At 36.2% G+C, this 19839-nt stretch overlaps 1 pseudogene; it reads right to left on the bottom strand.

Moving 5' to 3' along the window:
- Positions 1-3070: 3070 nt before the first annotated feature.
- LOC132018809 (U4 spliceosomal RNA) lies at positions 3071-3227 on the bottom strand (annotated as a pseudogene).
- Positions 3228-19839: the final 16612 nt, after the last annotated feature.

Below are 19839 nucleotides of genomic sequence, written 5' to 3' on the forward strand. Positions count from 1 at the left end.
TCTAGCATATTACAAACATTGTATGAGAAAAAAAGTGGTATGTGCTGAGTCAAGTCTGTTATGGACTGGAGGCGTCCTACTCAAATTTATGTGTTGAACTACTAACTTCCATGTGGCCGTATTTGGAGACCTGGCTTCTAAAAAAGTAATTATGATCAAATAAGGTCATAAGGTGGAGCTCTAATCTAATAGGACTAGTGACCTTAGAAGAGAGACACCAGAGAGCTCACTCTCTGCTGCACACACTCACCAAGGAAATGCCACATGGGTGCACAGAGAGAAGGCAGCAGCCTTCGGCAACCCAAGTAGGAAACTGACCAGAAACACCAGGCTGCCACCCTGAGCTCAGACTTTCAGCCTCCAGAACTGTGAGATTATAGATTTCTGTTATTTAAGTCATCCAGTCTGTGGCATTTTATTATGACAGCCCAAACTGATTAATACACTGTGTCTAGAAGTTTGTACTCTACCAAACACATAATGACATAGTATATTGAACCAGAACGTTTAATCTATTATTCCTCTGACTTACCTTGAGTAAGGTGATGACAGAGAGTTTTCTAATGGAAGTTTTCTTATGAAATTTTAAATATACTAATATTAAAATATCTATTATCTTTTGAATTATATATTAATAACTAGAAATACATATTTCATATTTGATCAATATATTTGATGAAATATGTATCAATATATTGATATATAAGATGAAATGTATTTATGAGATATAATGCAAAACTGATATAAAACTTTAAGAAAAAAATCAAATTTCAAATCAGTGTAGGTTATTGTACTAGGTTAGCTTGTGTCTTTAGGCTCAGCTGAAATTATGTATTTATATTCTCGGAGAACAGGTTTGAGTATTACCATATATATTCATCCTTACATTCTTTTTTGTTTGATGCATACAGATTTCACTTTATGTTAGCTGTTTTTATTCAACTTTTTATGATAGTGTAACCTCCTGATCTTTGTTCAGTTTTTTTTTTGTGTGTTTTTTTTGCTGTATTCATACAGCTAGGTTAAAAATAAGCATTTCAATAATTCCTAAAGATATGTAATTAAATGTGATGGACCTAGCTGACAAATTTAATCACCATATTAGTGCCTGGAATAAGTAGGCCCCTTAAGGAAAGAGAATGCTGTCAGCAGGGTGCCTGGCCAAGGCCTATTTATTCTTGGCTTTGGCACACTGTATAGCAGTGACTCTCAATCCCTGGTTTGCACTATGTGGAGAGTTTTTAAAAATACTGACACATGAAAACCACACTGGATCAAATTAAACCAGAGTCTCTGGGGAGGGAATCCAGTCCTAGGTTTCCTAAAGGCTTTCTGTATAATTCTAAAGCATAGCCAGAGTGGGATCAGTTGCCTTAGAGAGACTTGCTTAAACTCCTATAAATATGTCAGTTTTATATGTATTCTTCTTCCAAAAATAAAGGAGTCAGTCTTCTTACCTGAATGGCAAAAAGAAATAGTGGAGAACAAAAGAATGAAACCAAAGTTGGTGATGTCAGGAAGAACACAAAAGCGACAAATGGATCAAAGTCTAAAATGTATTAAATAATGGTATAAAGTTAAACCATGTGTTTTAATGGTTTCTTTGTAACAGTGGTTCACAAATATTTGGTCTTGGAACCCCTTGATAGTCTCATAAATTAATGTGATTACATCAACAGATTTATACTATTTTTGAAATTAGTGGGGCTACCTGGGTGGCTCAGTCCATTAAGTGCCTGCCTTCGGCTCAGGTCATGATCCCAGAGTCTTAGGATCAAGTCCCCACAAGGGCTTCCTGTTCAGTGGGGAGCCTGCTTCTTCCCACTCCCTCTCCCTCTGTTTTCCCCTTACCCTTTCCCCTGCTGTGCTCTTTCACTCTCAAATAAATAAAGTCTTTTAAAAATAAATAAAATACAGATATTCATAACTTTTATATATATTAAGCTACTTACAAATAACAGTAATAAACCCATGACAGTTTCACATTAAAACATATTATTTATGAACAATTACTATGTTTTCCAAAACAAATATAATAAGAAGAGTTTTATTATTTTTATACATTTAATAACTGCCTTAATAGAGACAGCTGGATCCTCCTATTTGTTTCTGCATTCATTATATTGCTATATATTGTTTTGCTTGAGCTATATGAGAGAAGTCTGGCCATACACTGATAAGTGGTTGGAAGAAAGAGAAGTATTTTAGTAACCTTTTTAGATGATTGTGGATACTCTTCTTTGACACTTCACCAAAACAGGACAATTGATAGTCTCAAATCCAGCTTGGCAATTAACTTTTAAGAAACCATGTTTCTCACAATGATCTTTTTGTACTGAGTCTATCTTATAGGTTAAATGGATCTTTTACCAATTACTTTGGTCAGTTGGAAAATATTGTTTCACTGAGTTATGCAGAGCTTCCCAATACTGCCTTTTCATTATGCAATATCAAAAAAAAATCACATGCATTAATATCACTCCTTATCTCATCAGAAAAGTCAGTAAAAACTGCAAAGTAGTCAAATTAATGGTGGCAAACGCAAGTTTTTAAAAATACTAATTTTCATTTAAAAGTTCAAATACATACATTAACAAACCTATGTATTTTCCTGAAGTGATAGACTCACTTTATTTTTGAGAAAATGTCTGCCCCAACTCTCAATACCATAGTTTGTCATTTTTCTTTTGGAAAAGGAAGGAGTTCAGTTAAAAATGAAGGTAGTTCAGCTCACAGCACAGTGTGATTTCCTTAAGACAGACCAAGAACCTGAGTGTGCAAAGAAAGTGCTATCAGAAACCCCTCCCAATTTTATCATACAGAATATTAAAAAGACATGTAACTCAGGGATCAGTATTTAATAAAGTTAATAATAACCACTGCTTTTTCAAGGGTGAGTATTTAATAAAGTTAATAATATCCACAGCTTTACTTAGGGATATCCCTAAGTAAAACAGGTGTGTGTGTGTGTGTGTGTGTGTGTGTGCACGCGCACACACATGTACTTCCTTTAACTGCAAGTGCATGGTGACGGAAAATACAACTACTAGTACAGTTTGGTGCCACCTCCTTGATTCATGTTCAAGTGCCAGCAGTTTTCTCCACTTTTGGTTTGCACTATCAGTACAAATGTCAACATAGCAAAAAATTGCAAATTCTTCTTCAATTAGCAATAATTGCATCTCAGATAAACCTCATTGGCTATGATACTGCCACTGCACAAAGCTTCATATTATTGTGAAAACTTTTTAACCAGCCACTGAAACAGTCTGGGGACCACCAGGAATCCACAGCTACGCTTAGAAAATGACTACTTTACAGTGCTACCTCAGTCCAGGATTTTGTGTTACAGTACAATCATAATAATATTACACTGTATTTGTTTATATTTTTGTATCAGTATCTTGTAGTTTTATAAAGGGTCTTCACAATACTCTCTTGCTATAATTATAGTGTAATAATATAAAGTTTTTAGCCAATTGATCTCGTAAACAATAACAATAATGAAGAAACTGAAATCAAATGTCCAGAAGTACAAATGGGATATAAATATACTAGCCCTTCTGCTATGTCAGAAAGATTCCAAAATATCCATAAAGTTGTTCCTTAAATATCTTCAGTGGGTGTAGTAAGATACCATTCTGGAAATTTCCATTGCCTTTTCCCCTATTATTCAAAGAGCACTCCTTACTACAGCTTCAACCCATTATACCATGTTCTGTCCTTATCAACTAATAGAATAATTGCTATTTAACTGTATAATACACCTTTATATACCTGAGAGCTATCATACCTTCCTTTAGTGTTGTTTCTCTGTCCAAGAGAGACAATGCTCAAATTTTCAGAACTCTTTGAGTTTTACAAATTGCCTATAAATTTTGTGGTGAATGTGTATATATCTATCCCCACTTATTAATCTGTATATTCCAAGTTTTCAGTTAGAAATTCTCCTTGAAAGTGGTGCCTGGGTGGCTCAGTGGGTTAAAGCCTCTGCCTTTGGCTCTGGTCCTGATCCCAGGGTCCTGGGATTGAGCCCCGCATCAGGCTCTCTGCTCAGCAGGGAGCCTTCTTCCTACCTTCCCACCCCCCTGCCCCACCGCCTGCCTCTCTGCCTACTTGTAATCTCTGCCTTTCAAATAAATAAATAAAATTTTAACAACAACAAAAAAGAAATTCTCCTTGAAAAAGACAAAATTGCCACATAAATGATAAGCACTTTGGTGGGAGGTTCTGAAATAAGTTCACAGTATCACATTGTGAAAGATTTTGAATCCTCCATACATAAAATTAAAAGAAAAAATAGTATCTTTGATTTTTCAGTTGTTTTATTGTGTATATATTTATAGGTTCATTTACATATGTGTGAAACTTCATTTGAAACTAGTATAAATGATCTATAAATAATATATGTAGGTATATACAAACAGATGATTAATCATTTATATATACATTGATGCAGTAGCATGTATGTGTATGAGTGGCTCTGTGTGTGGGTGTGTGTGTGTGTGGGTGTGTTGCCTGATGGAATTTCATTTTTTTCTTAATTTTATATTTTTATATTTTTTTCAGTGTTCCAAGATTTGTTGTTTATGCACCACACCCAGTGCTCCATGCAATACATGCCCTCCTTAATACCCACCACCATGCTCACCCAACACCCCACCACCCCCGTCCAAAACCCTCAGTTTTTTTCTCAGAGTCCACAGTCTCTCGTGGTTCATCTCCCCCTCCGATTTCCCCCAACACCCTTTTCCTCTCCTTCTCTCAGTGTCTTCTGTGTTATTCCTTATGCTCCACAAGTAAGTGAAACCATATGATAATTGGCTCTCTGCTTGACTGATTTCACCCAGCATAATCTCCTCCAGCCTGATGGAATTTCTAAGAATTTTTAAGTCAGGAACAGCTAGTTAGCTAAGTTTAATTTTGTATGTTTTTTACTTTTTTCTAAATTCTCTTTTACTTGCTCATGATTATTTGATAGTTCTTAAGTCCTTACACACCTATACCTCATTTGATTTCCTCAACAACCCTGAGACATAAGAGGATGTGGCTGGCAACTACTATTCCCCCCTTCTTCATTATCTGAAACTCTAATTTTCTTCAAGGTAGCAATAGCACAGTTTATTTCCCAGCCTCCTTTACAGCTAGAACTGTCCACATGATATGAATATGATCTATGGCCACTGAAATGTGATTCAAACTCTGCTGGGGAATCACTGGAAAAGTGTGGGCTACTACTGATGTAGGCTTGTCTCTTTTTCATTGTCTCTCACCTTTTTTGCCTGATGTTATGGGTGCTTTAACTGAAGTCTACCAATTATCTTGCAAGCATGAGGAAATACCACAGGGACACAGGGGTCTTGGCCTCAATATTCTTGGGCCACTCTATCTGCTCTGGCTTATCCTATTAGTTCTTATGTGATGAAAACATTATACACATTTTTGGTTACCTGCTGCAAAATATATTTCCTAATGGACACAGAGGGTGAGCATTATGAATTTATTTATATAGATAAGGAAATTGAGGCCAGTTTGTTTTATAGCTATAGGACTGGTACCTGGCAAATCACAAATGGGAAAAATCTGAAAAAGAGGATAAATCAGTCCCGTATACTTAGGGGAAGTTCATCTAATAAACATGTGAGATAGGGAATTTGTTTACCTTTTTTTTAAATTTTTTATAAACATATAATATATTTTTATCCCCAGGGGTACAGGACTGTGAATCGCCCAGTTTACACACTTCACAGCACTCACCAAAGCACATACCCTCCCCAATGGGAATTTCTTAACCTTTAATCTGATTTGTTTATAAAATAAAACTCTGATTTCCATTACTTTCCTGCTTTCTTTTCACTAGCTTTTGTAAAGAGGTAGGATTACAGACCTGATGTATCTAGTAGAGAAAAAATAGTTGGTCAGGGCACCTGGGTGGCTCAGTTGGTTAAGTGTCTGCCTTCAGGTTGGGTCATAATCTCAGGATTCTGGGACTGAGCCCCACCTTGGGCTCTCTGCTCAGTGGGGACTCTGCTTCTCCTTCTCCCTTTCCCTCTGTGCTCCTTCTCTCTCAAAAAGATAATAAAATCTTTAAAAAAATAGTTGGTCATGATGAGCCATAACTTTCTCATATTTCTGACTATGTTTTTCTTAGACTATTTGACCTTCTTCAAATTCTCCATAAACTTTCATGCCATTAAGAATTTTCTTATCCAAGTTTAAGAATGAAAGTAAGGATTGGGAATAATATTGCTTTTAGTCCAACATTTGCTAACTAGGGTTTCTAAACTGTAGATCATGAAATCAATTTAGTGGGTTGTGATTAACAATTCACAAAATGAAATCAAATACAATATAAAAGAATGCAATGGAATAGAAATATCAGAGTATATCATAATGTACTAATGTTTTTTCAATAAATATATTCACTCATTTATCAATTCAACAAATATTTGTTGAGCACCTATTATATTCCTTGCACTGGCTTATATGTACATGTATTTACTGGGTCATGTAAAAATATTCTATTTGTGATTTAGTCACATTTATTTCAGATATCTGAGATCCCTCCCTATTAAGCTACTCCTTATGGGAGAATTATATTTCCTGCCCCATAGACATTGCATTTGGCTACATGACTTAATACGGTCAATTAAATCTTAGAAGTGATGTTTAATCTTCCAAGCAGAAGATTTAAAAGTTATCTTATCACTCTACCTCTGCTCTTTTTCTCTGCCATAAATTTGATAACATCTCATTAGAAACTGACCCATCGGCCTGGGTCATGGAATGAAAATAGCCTTCAGTAGGACTGCCGTCAATTCCCAATTATAGATGATAGGAGCAAAATCAAAGCTTTTTTTCTAAAAGAAGATAGAAACTTGAGGGTCATTTGCTGCCACAACCTACTGTGGCCTAAACTAACTCTATCGGCTTGACAGACACTGAACAAGAATGCCTTGGTGTGAGGGGAAAACACTGTGAGTGTGATTGCATGGAGACAACAACAGTAATCCTACTCCCAGGACGTGGGACAAAGGGTCTCAAGCCAAGAAAACCCAGTTATAGAGAATGATGTGTATATAAACAGAAAAGTGTATGTGAGAGTGTGATAAATAGTCATAAGGGAATACTGTGATCAGGAATGTTAATTATGAATACATGCAAATAAACAAATGAGAAGAAAAAAATTCCAAAACTGGCATCCATTAGGATATAAAAATTCAAAATAAGGTTATTTCTATGAACATCTTGCCATCTTTGACTAGATATCTTTCAGCACACTTATAATGTATATCATTAAAAATATGTCAGAATAATTTTGTTCTTTTGTTTGATTACCAAAATAAACTCCAGTCTTCATAGTTTCAGATTTGCACTGCCTGTTCTTATGGCTACAACATAATAAAAAAAAAATTACAAGGAATAACTGTCAGACCTGAGGATGTCCTCTCAGTTTACAAAAGCCTGTATCTCTTCTCCTTTGAAACTATAATACAGGTCTACTTAAAAGGTTTGTTGGGTCAAATTTTTCAATCTGACAGGTCTCCAAATTTGGCCTGATGCAAGAATTCAGTTAATGAAATTTAAAGCAGCCTCATTTTCATCCTTTTTTTAAACACAACTATGTATTAGAAATCTGGCAAAGGCTTCTGTCAAATTGAACTATTGAACTCAGGGCAGTAAAAGTCCCTCCCCAGGCAAGAGATTTAAATCATTTTCAAAGTTAATTTCCTGCTCCCAGATGGAGAACAAATCTAATTGGGTTTACTTCATTCTTCGGATGAACAGGAAAATGTCACTTGCATACTCAAAAAGGAAAACGAAAATCTCAGGGAAGGCAGTCTCTAATCCACAACACAGCAAACAAAGGTGATTCTGAAATTGAAAGTATGGGGTCATTTTGAATCTAAAAGCAGATCTGAATTTAATCTAGACAAACCTCCAAGCTTGCATCCAACCTAGTTTTGTTCAGAGTGTGCCTGTTCACAACTGAAATACACACATAGGAATTTAAAACTTCATTTTAAAGGGGGAAAGGGGGTGGAGGGGACACAGCTTCTAGTCCTAAGAAGGTAGTTGAGTAAACTGCCTGAGCTTTCATTTGTGAAATGAGGCTAGAACCTTCCAAAGCCCTATGGATGCTGGTAAAATGTTGCTCTTTATTGGCTACAGCTTCAATATAAGATAGGATGAGTTAATGTTTGAATCACAAAACAATGGGACTATAGAAAAAGTAAAATAAGTCTTCTTGTTCTTAATTTAAGAGCTGCTGGATTCTATTTAAAGGTCTGTTTCTATGTACCTAGGAAAGATTCACATTAGCTGTCACGCAGACACTGAGTACCTGTATCTCTCAACCGTGCACTTTCTTGCTGACAAAAGTGTTGTCAGCAAAGAAGCGAGTATGTCATTAGATCTTCATGAAGCAGGTTAACACTAGCTGGGCTTCTCTCTACCACATAAGGCTTTGCTTGACTTTCAAGGGAAAGATGTTACAATCTAAAACGGGAGACATTTTCCTAAGTGGCCTATTTAACTCCATCTCCGTTATTACCTCTGAAGTCAACAAGACAAAGAAATTATTCTGAATGCGCTGCGATACACTTGGTAGTATTAAAGTTCATTCTGACAAGCATAAAGCAGGAAAACAGTTATGCTTCAAATTGATGGTGAAGAAAAGACCTTCAGAGTTGAAGAAAGGATTTCATTCACTCTTTGTTTTCAATGTTAATTCCAGTTGTGGGATTCCAATTTATTGTTTAAAGTAAGTCTGTCTGTCTTAATCCATTACTTAATGCAAAGCATGTCCAGACAATTAAAAATAAATTGTCTGTGTCTAATGAGCAGAATATTCAAAATCAATAACATAAAAATTGATAGATTAAAAAAAGAATATCAGGGATCTATTCTCTCTTTTGAAACACAGATGCTGCTCAGTCAAAACAAGGTACGTTTTAAGGCATGACCATGAGTCATGAATCATCACAAGCATTCTGTTGGAGCAAAAATACCAAAAGCAGAGAGGAAAAAGTAACAGCATTCTTGAGAACCTCATTCTATGCCAGGTAGGGGGTGAAGCACATTTTTTTGCCTGCAAAAATCTCATTTAGTCCTTACTGCAATTTCCATTAAACAAAATTCTAAGACAGTGCCTCCAGGGTCATAAAATAATGGATGGTGAATGTAGCCCAGCTCCTTACTAAAGAGCACTTATACTTTGTATGATACTATCACTTTTTTAGGAGGACTAAAATAGAATTATTTTGTTGTTCCAGAAGCAGGCAAACGTACAAAAATGGATGGAATATATTGAAAAAGTTTATCTTGAAAAATATTTGTATATCTTGGATAGAACTACACATTAATTAGCAAACTTGACTCCCCAAGCTTGGGGTTCTAATTCTGGAGTTGCATTAGATTATGGTAGGTTCTTTAATTTTTGCTGCAAAATAAGCTTTTACTAACCATTTACTTAATAGAAAATATGTGTGACAATAAATACACTTAAGATATAGGGAGTTTACTTTTTAAACTTTACACATATTATCGAATCATAAGGGTATGAGATTTCGAAGGATAAGGTTGCAAAAAGAATGGCATTCGTTTTTTACTAGTCAGTAAAAAAATTAAAAAAAGCTGTCGTTATGACATTAGGATGGTCTCACTATGTATATTATCTTGGATTTTTATTCTGTGTAGTTACAGGTTAATAATTTGCTCTCATCTACAGTCATGGAATCAAAACTTATTTGTATACCTTCAGTTAAAAAAAAAAAACTGCCAAGATATTTGAAATTTGGCACTAGAACTGCCACAAGTAGAATCTGGCTATTAAGTATAATTAATAAGAAATAGCTTAATTAAGGAAAATGTTTCTTAGGCAGACTCTTAACAGTCCCAAGGACACAAGCTAAATCCTATGCAAATACTTTGCTACTACTGCATTTGGGCAGGACAGTTTTTGTTGGAAGAAGGGAGAATCCTGTGTACTGTACAGTATCATACATTACAAGGTGTTTGTGTTTGGCAGGGTCCCTGACCTCTACACATTCCATGCTAGTAGCCCCTGTCCAGAATGACAATGGAAAATGTCTCCCCACACTCCAGTTGCAGAGTTGCCCTCAATTGAGAACCACAGCTCCATGTTTGAAGACCACTTTTTAAAAATAAACATCTAACGGGGTGCCTGGGTGGCTCAGTGGGTTAAAGCCTCTGCCTTCGGCTCAGGTCATGATCTCAGGGTCCTGGGATCGAGCCCTGCATCGGGCTCTCTGCTCAGCGGGGAGCCTGCTTCCTTCTCTTTCTCTGCCTGCCTCTCTGCCTGCTTGTGATCTCTCTCTGTCAAATAAATAAATAAAATTTAAAAAAAATAAAAAAATAAACATCTAACTATTTAAATTAAACGACATTTGCAGATTCAGCAATGGGTAGACAATAATGAGACCATTTGGAAATTCTTGTGAGTTGTATTCAGCCAATTTTCCAGGAAAATTACTTAAATTCATCAAGGAGATAGACTAGATATAATTCATTTTCCCCTGAAATTATTTTTAAGATTCTATGTCCCAGGCACTATATGCTACTGGAATTATACACTGAGAGCAAAATTTTTTATCTGAAAAATCATGAATGATAAGCTATTAGAAGTAGCCAAAACATTAAATAGGATGCCATTCCGTGTTTCTTAGCAGGCACAGGATGTATCCAGACTTGCCTCACTGCTCCATGATGTAATTCGACACACAAACCTTTTCTATTTCTTTGCTTGTCCCGGATGAGTGTGTTGGCTTTTTTCCTAAAGCCTTGTAGAGAGAAGGCAGTTTCATCGGGTGCATATTCACAGAAGGCAGCAAGAGGTAAGAGGCCACCGAATGGGTCTAATTCAGCCACATCTGCCCCTTTTACAAGGTAATTAAATACCTTCTCAGAAACCTCATCAGAAAACTCCTGTTTAGAGCTTACTGGCCTCGCTTCGGTCCTTTGGCTGCATGAGTTGTTCATGGTACAGGCAAATTAAGGAAGAGTGAGAAATAGGATCATTATTACTGCCTAAGACAATCACAGCCCAAAACCTGAGGTGAAAAAATATCACCTCTTGGTTTCCAAATCCAACTTCTGTTAGCCGGGAAGTGGGGGGAGATTTGTGGCTATTAACTACACATGGTGAGGGTGACAACAGCAACAGTTAGGATCACCAAGAATAGGAGTGGCCACACTAGAAGGTGCTTATTGTGCTTATAGTGTGACAGGCATTCCTCTAACAGAAGTTTAAATTAGGTTCTATTATTACCTTTATTTTACAAATGAGGAGAGCAGAACCCAAAGTTGAGCAGCTTATGCCAGCTTACACAACAGGTATGTTTAGAATTCTTTCACTGGCTGCTAAGCAAAGGTTACTTTGATAAAGAACTAACTAGGTGCTTCATCACTAGTTACTTAACTGCTAAGAAACTGCTAAATAACATTTGTGTAGATGAGGGCATTTTTTACTTTTTCAATAAATAAAAATTCATGAATGTACCAGAAAATGAGAAGTGAAGAATATGTATGTAAGCAGCTGGCACTAAACACCCAGTTACAATGTAAAGGCACATATATATTTTATTAATATTTTTTTGAAATAATTTTGGAGTTTTTTATTAAGTGGACTCCAGCAGGAAAAACCGTACTAGCTCTCCTTAAAGATTACCATCTCTGGCTGGTATACCCAGCTGGAAAACTACTGAATTATATTTCATGCATATAATTAGTTGGTGATTGACTATGAGACAAGTAATAGCCACCATGTGTGTCACTGGAGTAATCCAAAATGTTATGAAGAAAATTCTTCTCAATCTTAGGGGGAAAAGAAAGATACAAGAGAAAGAAAGAAATAACTCTTGCAGGAGGAAACACTACATTTAAGTAAAAGATCTTTCCGAAGAGAAGACAGACACGGTGCCAAAACGTGAAGGCCTAGCTCATGGTTCAATTCTATTTTGTTAGCAGTTATTAATAGAAAATCAATTTTGCCAATGGGAAATGTAACATGATTAAATTTAAAAGAATTAAGTGCAACATCCTATACTTAGGTAGAAAGAAAAATCAAACAAAGCAACCCGCAAAAAATGGACCTCATGGTATCAGAATGGGAGACTGGAGCGAGACCAATAGGAAAGCAATTGATATGAATGCCAAGAAGAGCTTTCCTTATAAGCTTTGTATTAGCCAAGAGTGAAGATGAATGAGAAAAGCTAATGACATCCAGGGCTGGTTGTATAATTTGTACGACCCAGTGCAAAACGGAAATGAAAGACTTGTTATTCAAAATGTAGGAAAAAAATTGACCAAAAAATGACATAAAAGGGGTTGGATTTTGTTTGTTTGTTTGTTTTTTTCCTTCTGTGGTCTTTCTCACAATTTGTCATGATATCTTCTTTGCTTTTGAAATTTGTTCTGTAGGGGCCCTTGGGTGGCTCAGTGGGTTAAGCCTCTGCCTTCAGCTCAGGTCATGATCTCAGGGTCCTGGGACCGAGTCCTGCATCAGGGTCTCTGCTCGGCAGGGAGCCTGCTTTCCCCCTACCCCCTGCCTGACTCTCTGCCTACTTGTGATCTCTCTGTCAAATAAATAAATAAAATCTTTTAACAAATAAATAAATAAATAAATAAAATTTGTTCTTAATTTCATCTTAAGTAAAGAAAAACTAGAATTTTCATTACTTGTGTGAGTTTTATACCTCTTTAATTGTGAAATGCCAGTTTTAAATGCAAATAGGAGACCATTGAACTCATATGCAGAATCACCGAAATTTCAGAACTTGTGTTGGTTCCTATAGGTGTATGAATTTTGCTCTTATCAGACAAAGGATACACAACATAGAAGCAACTCAACTTTTTTATTTCAATTCTTGATATGCATATATTCTAACACTCTCTACTTCAGGCTTGCTGGTGGGTGAGGAAAAACTGGAAGGAATAGGAACTATGGGTTGCTCTTTTTTTCCCTTTCCTCTATATTTTTTATCGTAGGTGGTTGACTAATTTAGGAAATTTAACAAGAATACGGAGGGATATGGTAGCGTTTTATTATTAATGTTTCTTAGAATGCCATTGCCTTCTTTCTGCATTTGAAGCAAGCTCTGGATCAGACAGAAAGGGCGGTTTCCCCAGACGGTCAGTGCCCCCACTTACTCAGTCATTGATTTAACACGCTTCCCTTGTACTTGTTTGGAGTCTCTCTGCACTTCAGTGGATACTAAAACCACAAGAATTCTGTGCCCATGGGGCATCCCAAACACGCTTTTTGAATGGAGCAAAAAGGAATGTTGAACACACATTTTGCCAGAAACGTATGCCCTCTACTGACACATGTTCCCCATCATCCCCTTAGATTTCACTTACAGAACACACGTTCAGAGATACAGTTAAGAATCTCCAGATACTCTCAGCGGATCAATAACTCAAGTGTGGGGCTCTTCTGAGCACTGCACCGAGCTGGTCCAACAGCACAGGTCACATGCTCATGAAGTCAGCTTTGATGACATTTTAACTTCAGGAACTTTTCTTTTTATAGTGTTCAGCTCAAGTAACAAAACAGAAAAAAATCTAGATCTTTTTTGGATGATAATACTTTTATTTTAGAAAGTTCCACACCTTTGAATGTTAACAGTCAAAGTTTCTTAACTAGAGTTCTTAAGTTGAGCACATTTGTTTTTCCTTTAAAGTGACTTTACAAAGCTCTGGTCTACTCTACTATATGCAGAGTAACTTAAGTTCTCAGAAAGAATTATTATTTTTGGAAAATGGTAGGGGCAAGGAGTGAGGCTTGAGTTGCACCTTATACCATATAATCTTCTAATTGTAAGGCTTTCTATTTCTTCAATTCTACTTTTCAGTATTACATCTATCATTGTAGTTTTATCTTTATAAGCCATTCACCATGAGAAGTTTCTGAAATGCACATGGAATCATAGCTCAAAGCTTATGGAAGAGTCAGGACTAGAACTCAAAACTCCAATTTCCTTTATGTCTCTTGCCACTGAAACAGGCTATAAAAAAATCTATTACTATGCCAGTCATTGACACAGGCACTCTGAATCATTTATGAAGAGTAGTGGTTATGCTGCCTTTGAATAGAATATGAGTCAACAGATTGGTTTCCATTTAACTAATTTAGTAATTTAAAAAATATCTTCCTGTTGTCTGTTCCTGTTTCAGCAGTATTAATCAATAGAATACCCATATAGTCCATTTTTCCCTCACCGTCACCCTTTCCTCCCTGGGGAGGCACTAATTAGAGAGAATGACTAAAATTTTTAAGGATCATTACCCACAGTGTTTCAGTGAATATAAAAGATTTTGCCTGCTTCTGAAAGTAGCAATGAGATAAAAGTCCTGGGGAAGAAAAGCCTCCATGGTTTTTATTCAGGGATGGTTGTGAATCTTTTACCTTACAAATAAAATATTAAATTTTGAAAAGTTATATGGATATTGGAACATTGAATACCTGTCATTTAGAATTCAATGTATATAAGCAGCATATGAATGTAAAAGGCATGAAAAGGTACTTGTTTCTATACCTAAGCATAACTAAAGTTATTCTTTGACAAGTGCTACAAATAGAACTTGAAAATATAATGTAGTTAGCATATGAAAATGGATTGTATTTCCCATGAAGAGTTATATCCAATGGGAAGATATGAAGATAGACCACATGATAAAACTAATAAGAAGGTTCAGGTAGTAAAAAGTACAGGAACTACTGTCAGGATAAATTAATTACAAACCTTTTCGATCTTTGGGTCCATGGCCTCCCTTTGCTTGGAATAGGTCGAGTAGCCCTCCCGTTATACCCGTTCACCCTCCTACTTAGAGAGATCACTGGGACTAGACAGATAAAGCAAAACTAAAAGGCAATTTTATCGGTCAGGGTTCACCAGCGAAACAGAACCAGAAGGTGAAGTTATGATTTCTCATAAGAAATTGGCTCACATAATTGTAGGAACTGGCAAGTTCAAAATCTGTAGGGCAGCCCAGCAGTCTAGAAACACAGGCAAGAGCTGCTGCTATCTTGAGTCAGAAATCTGTAGGGCAGGTCAGCAGGCTGGAAATGAGGCAGGATCTCTGTTGCAGTCTTGAGGCATAACCCTTTCTTTTCTGAGAAAACTCAAGTTTTTGCTCTTAAGAACTTCAGTTGATTGGATGAGCCTGACACACATTACCAAAGGTCATCCGATTCATTTAAAGCCAACTGTTTGTAGGTGTTAACCACACCTATGAAATACCTTCACAACAACACTTAGATTCGTGTTGGATTAAATTGCTACTAAAATGAGCCATAAACTATCACACCAACTTAAAAGAAAGAAGTTTACGGTTTATGATAATGATATATAGACCTGAAATTGGGGCTGCATAGTTGCGGGAACCAAGACAGAACTACGGGGTCTCACTACACCTAGATTTTTAACACGTTCAACATGATTTTTCAAAATGAAACAGGGAGTATCAAAGGCTGAGCACATTGCCTGGAATTTAGCAAATGCACAGAAGACAAGGATCAGTAGTTGTCCATTTTATCGTTTAAAGCATTTTTTTAAATGGAGATATAATTGATATAAAACATTATATTGTTGCATTATATTGTGTATTATAATCATATATACATATTATATAAATTACATATTATATAATATAATCATTATATTGTATACCACATGATTCAATATTTGTATATATTGCAAAATGATCAACACAGTAAGTCTAGCTAACATCCGTCACCATACTTAGTCACAAAATGTTTTTTTTCTTCTGATGAGTACTTTAGGGTTTTTCTTTTTCTTCTGATGAGTACTTTAAGTTTTACTCCCACCAACTTTCAGATATGCAACACAGTATTATTAACTATAGTTGTCATGCTGTACATTACATCCCCATGACTTACTTATTTTGTAACTAGAAGCTGGTACCTGTTGACTCCCTTTACCTGCTTAACCCACCCTCACTCTGTCCCTGTCTCCGGCAACCAAAAATCTGTTCTCTGTATCTATGAGATTGTTTTATTGTTATTGCTGCAGTTTTGTTTTTATTCCACATATAAGTGAGATCATGTGGTATTTGCCTTTCTGTGTCTCTGACTTATTTCACTTAGCATAATACTTTCAAGGACAACCCATGCTGTCACAAATGGCAGGACTTCACTCTTTTTTGATGACTGAATGAAATTCCACTGTGTGTAAAGAAAACACACAGTTCTCTTTATCCATTCTTCTATCGGTGAACACAAGTTATTTCCTTAGCTTGGCTGTCATAAATAATGCTGCAATTAACAAGGGGGCATATATCTTTTCAAGTTTGTGTTTTTGTTTTCTTCAGATAAATACCTAGAAGTGGAATTGATGGATCATATGGTATTTCCATTTTTAATTTTTTGAGGAAACTCCATACTGTTTTCCACATTGGCTGCACTAATTCACCTTCTCACCAACAGTGCCCAGGGTTCCCATTCCTACACATCCTCACCGATACAGGTTATTTCTTGTGGTTTTTTTTTTTTTTTTGAAACAGCCATCCTAACAGGTATGAAGTGATATCTCATTGTTGTTTCAATTTGCATTTCCCTAATGATTAGTGATGTTGAACACATTTTCATGTACATACTAGCCACCTGTATGTCTTCTCTGGAAAAATGTATATTTATATCCTTTGCTCATTTTTAAATCAGATTGTTTGTTTTTTGGTATTGAGTATATGAGTTCTTTTTTTAAAATATTTTATTTATTTATTTGACGAGAGAGAGAGATCACAAGTAGGCAGAGGCAGGCAGAGAGAGGGGGAAGCAGGCTCCCTTTTGAGCAGAGAGCCCAATTCGGGGCTCGATCCCAGTACCCTGAGATCATGACCTGAGCTGAAGGCAGAGGCTTAACCCACTGAGCCACCAAGGTGCCTGGAGTATATAAGTTCTTTATACATTTTTTAATATTAACTGCTTATCAAATATATGATTTGCAAATATTTTCTCCCATTCAGTAGTTGTCTTCGCCTTTTGTTGATGTTTCCTTTGCTGTGTAGTAGCTTCTTAATTTGATATAATCCTACTTATTTATCTTTGCTTTCCTTGCCTATGCTTTTGGTATCAAATCCAAAACATCATTTGGCCAACACCAATGTCAAGGAGCTTACCACCTACATTTTCTTCTAGGAGTTTTTTAGGTTCAGGTCTTACATTAAAATCTCATGTCCAATTTTGACTTAATTTTTGTGTATGGTGTGAGATTATGATCCAGTTTCATTCTTTAGCATTTTGCTATCTAGTTTTCCCAACACTATTTATTGAAGAGACTGTCCTTTCCCCATTACATATTCTTGGCTCCTCTGTTATAAATTATTGATTCTGTATGGGTAGTTTTATTTCTGAGCTCTCTATTCTGTTCCATTATCTGTATGTCTGTTTTTTATAGGAGGTTGCCATTTTAAATACAGGTCAACCTTTGGGATATCCAGGTAATAATACACAGTTTGATATATGGCTCTAGAACTTGTATCAAGATGTTAATTTAGTCAGAGCAGCCTCTTCCAAGATTTGGACTGCATAATATGGAATATGGAAAGGATAATCTTGTTTTAATGAGGGAATAATGGAGAGAACTTACATACAAAAGCAGAGATGATATTATCTGGGCTGGTGATGGAGAATGCCCAAAAAAGGGGCAGGATTGAGGAACTATTAGGAAGACTTCATAATCCTCACCTCTGTGTTCTTCCCACCTCTTGCACTCATTAGCTCAATGATGGGGGGCTCTATCTCCCTCAAATCTCTAGTCTCTCTGTCTCTTCTGCCACTACTAGAATAATTCTCCTAAAACTAAAAAGTCCCCCTGCCATTCTCTGGTTTAAAATCCATCAATGACTATCCATAATTCTCTTCCAAACCTCATACTGTGTGAAGACTATGACTGCCAGACCCCTGCCTGCTTACATGGACTAAGTTTCAGGCATTTCTCTCACCTTTGGCATTGTATTTTTAATAGATATTGAACCCACTTCCATTTCTGCAAATACGCCTCTCTCTTTTGACTCGGTCTTTTCAACACCCTTCTATTTCTTTCTGACTTTTCTAATGCCCCACTAAAGCTAAACTGCTGACGAGCAGAAACCATGTCTCACTCTTCTCTGTACCACTGGTGCCTAGCATTGCACAAGGCACAGATAGGCACATAATTATACCTGCCCTCCCTTTTCAGATGCCAAATACTTTAACCAGCATCAGGAACTACACCTATTTCGTCTTTATATTTCTCACAATGTTGTTAGCAAAGTACTTTATACTTAGTTTCCTCAGTAAATTCTTACTGAATTTGGTGAAAGTAGTGATAGAACTATAAATCCTGATAATTACTTAAAATAGGGAAATTATATTCCAAGTGTTACAAAATGGGTATAAATGAGCCATATGTGTTGATTATATATGGGGACTGAATATGCTATAAAGTGCACATATGGTAACAAGAACACAACTCTACTGTATTACTCAATGTGACTCATGTAAACCTAATATGCTAGCAATAAATGTTAATTATACATTCAATTAACAATTTACTTATCCTTTTGAAACTTAAAATGATTCGAAGGGGATTATTTGGGTCTCTTAAAAGCACTTCCCTGGTAAATTTAACCAGGTATTTTTTCCTCTCTATTAATTTCTTTAAAGTGTACAGAGGCCAGCAAAATTATTCTATTGACCTCAAAGTTTGGCTCCTTCACTTCAAGAAGAGGTTCTGCATGGTTATAAGAGATGCTCACATACAATCAATAGTGCTTTCTTTCCAAAGGCTTTGTTTGGGTCCTTTGCTGTTTAGTCAAAATTCTGGATGTATTCTCTATCCTCTAATATAATAAAACACACACACACACACAATTCCAAAGTTACAGTGATGCAGACTGCAGTCAATTCCAGTACATTTTTATTGGTATTGTTTTAGGTCCACTTTCCTAATAATTTTAAGGGCATATCTTTGTGGGGTCCCTGGGTGACTCAGTCAGTTTTTTGGCTCAGGTCATGACTTCAGGGTCATGAAATGAGCCCTGAGTTGGGCTCTACCCTCAGTGCAGAGTCTGCTTGTCCCTCTCCTTCCCTCTCCCCACCCACTCACATGTGTGCCCACTCTCTCTCTCTCTTTTAAATGAATAAGATTTTTTTTTAAAGGAGCATGTCTTGGGATACTGTAGCTGTCCAGATCACTCAATAGCTCCTCAGCATTCCAAAGAGACTTTGTGTAGAACAAGTCTGTAGACAGTGTGGGGTCAGGAACTACTTAACTTGTTCATCATTCTCTCTAGTGCCTAGTATTACATATGGTACATTGTAGGTGCTTAATAAATGTCTGTTCACTGGAAACAGGTAGCATGGATTTATAGGACTGTGAGCATACATACTCCCTAGCAATATTAGTAACTCTCCAAAATACTTTGAAGAATAAAGATTATGGTACCTACACAAAGAAGCAAAAACAAAACAAAACAAAAACTGTGTTTGCACTAATCCTAATCCTGCAGTAGGTAGGGATTATCCATAGGAAAAAAGTGACATCCAAATTAACACTCACTATACGACAATGGAATCCCAGTACAGACATGGTACCTAACTCAGTTGGAGTAAAATGAATAGGAAAGAAAATCTATATACTGACATACACTTTATTGCATCAATTCTAAGACACATATTTTCCCATAATTTAACATCTCTAAGATAATAAATCATTTTAAAGTTAATGTTACTTATTGAAATCACCAAGATCTGAAGGAATGGAAGGTTGGTCCTTATTAGCTGAGTATGGTAAGAAGAAAAGCCACTGAAGAACT

The sequence above is a fragment of the Mustela nigripes genome, chromosome 5, assembly GCF_022355385.1.
Source record: "Mustela nigripes isolate SB6536 chromosome 5, MUSNIG.SB6536, whole genome shotgun sequence".
Classification (NCBI taxonomy): Eukaryota; Metazoa; Chordata; class Mammalia; order Carnivora; family Mustelidae; genus Mustela; species Mustela nigripes.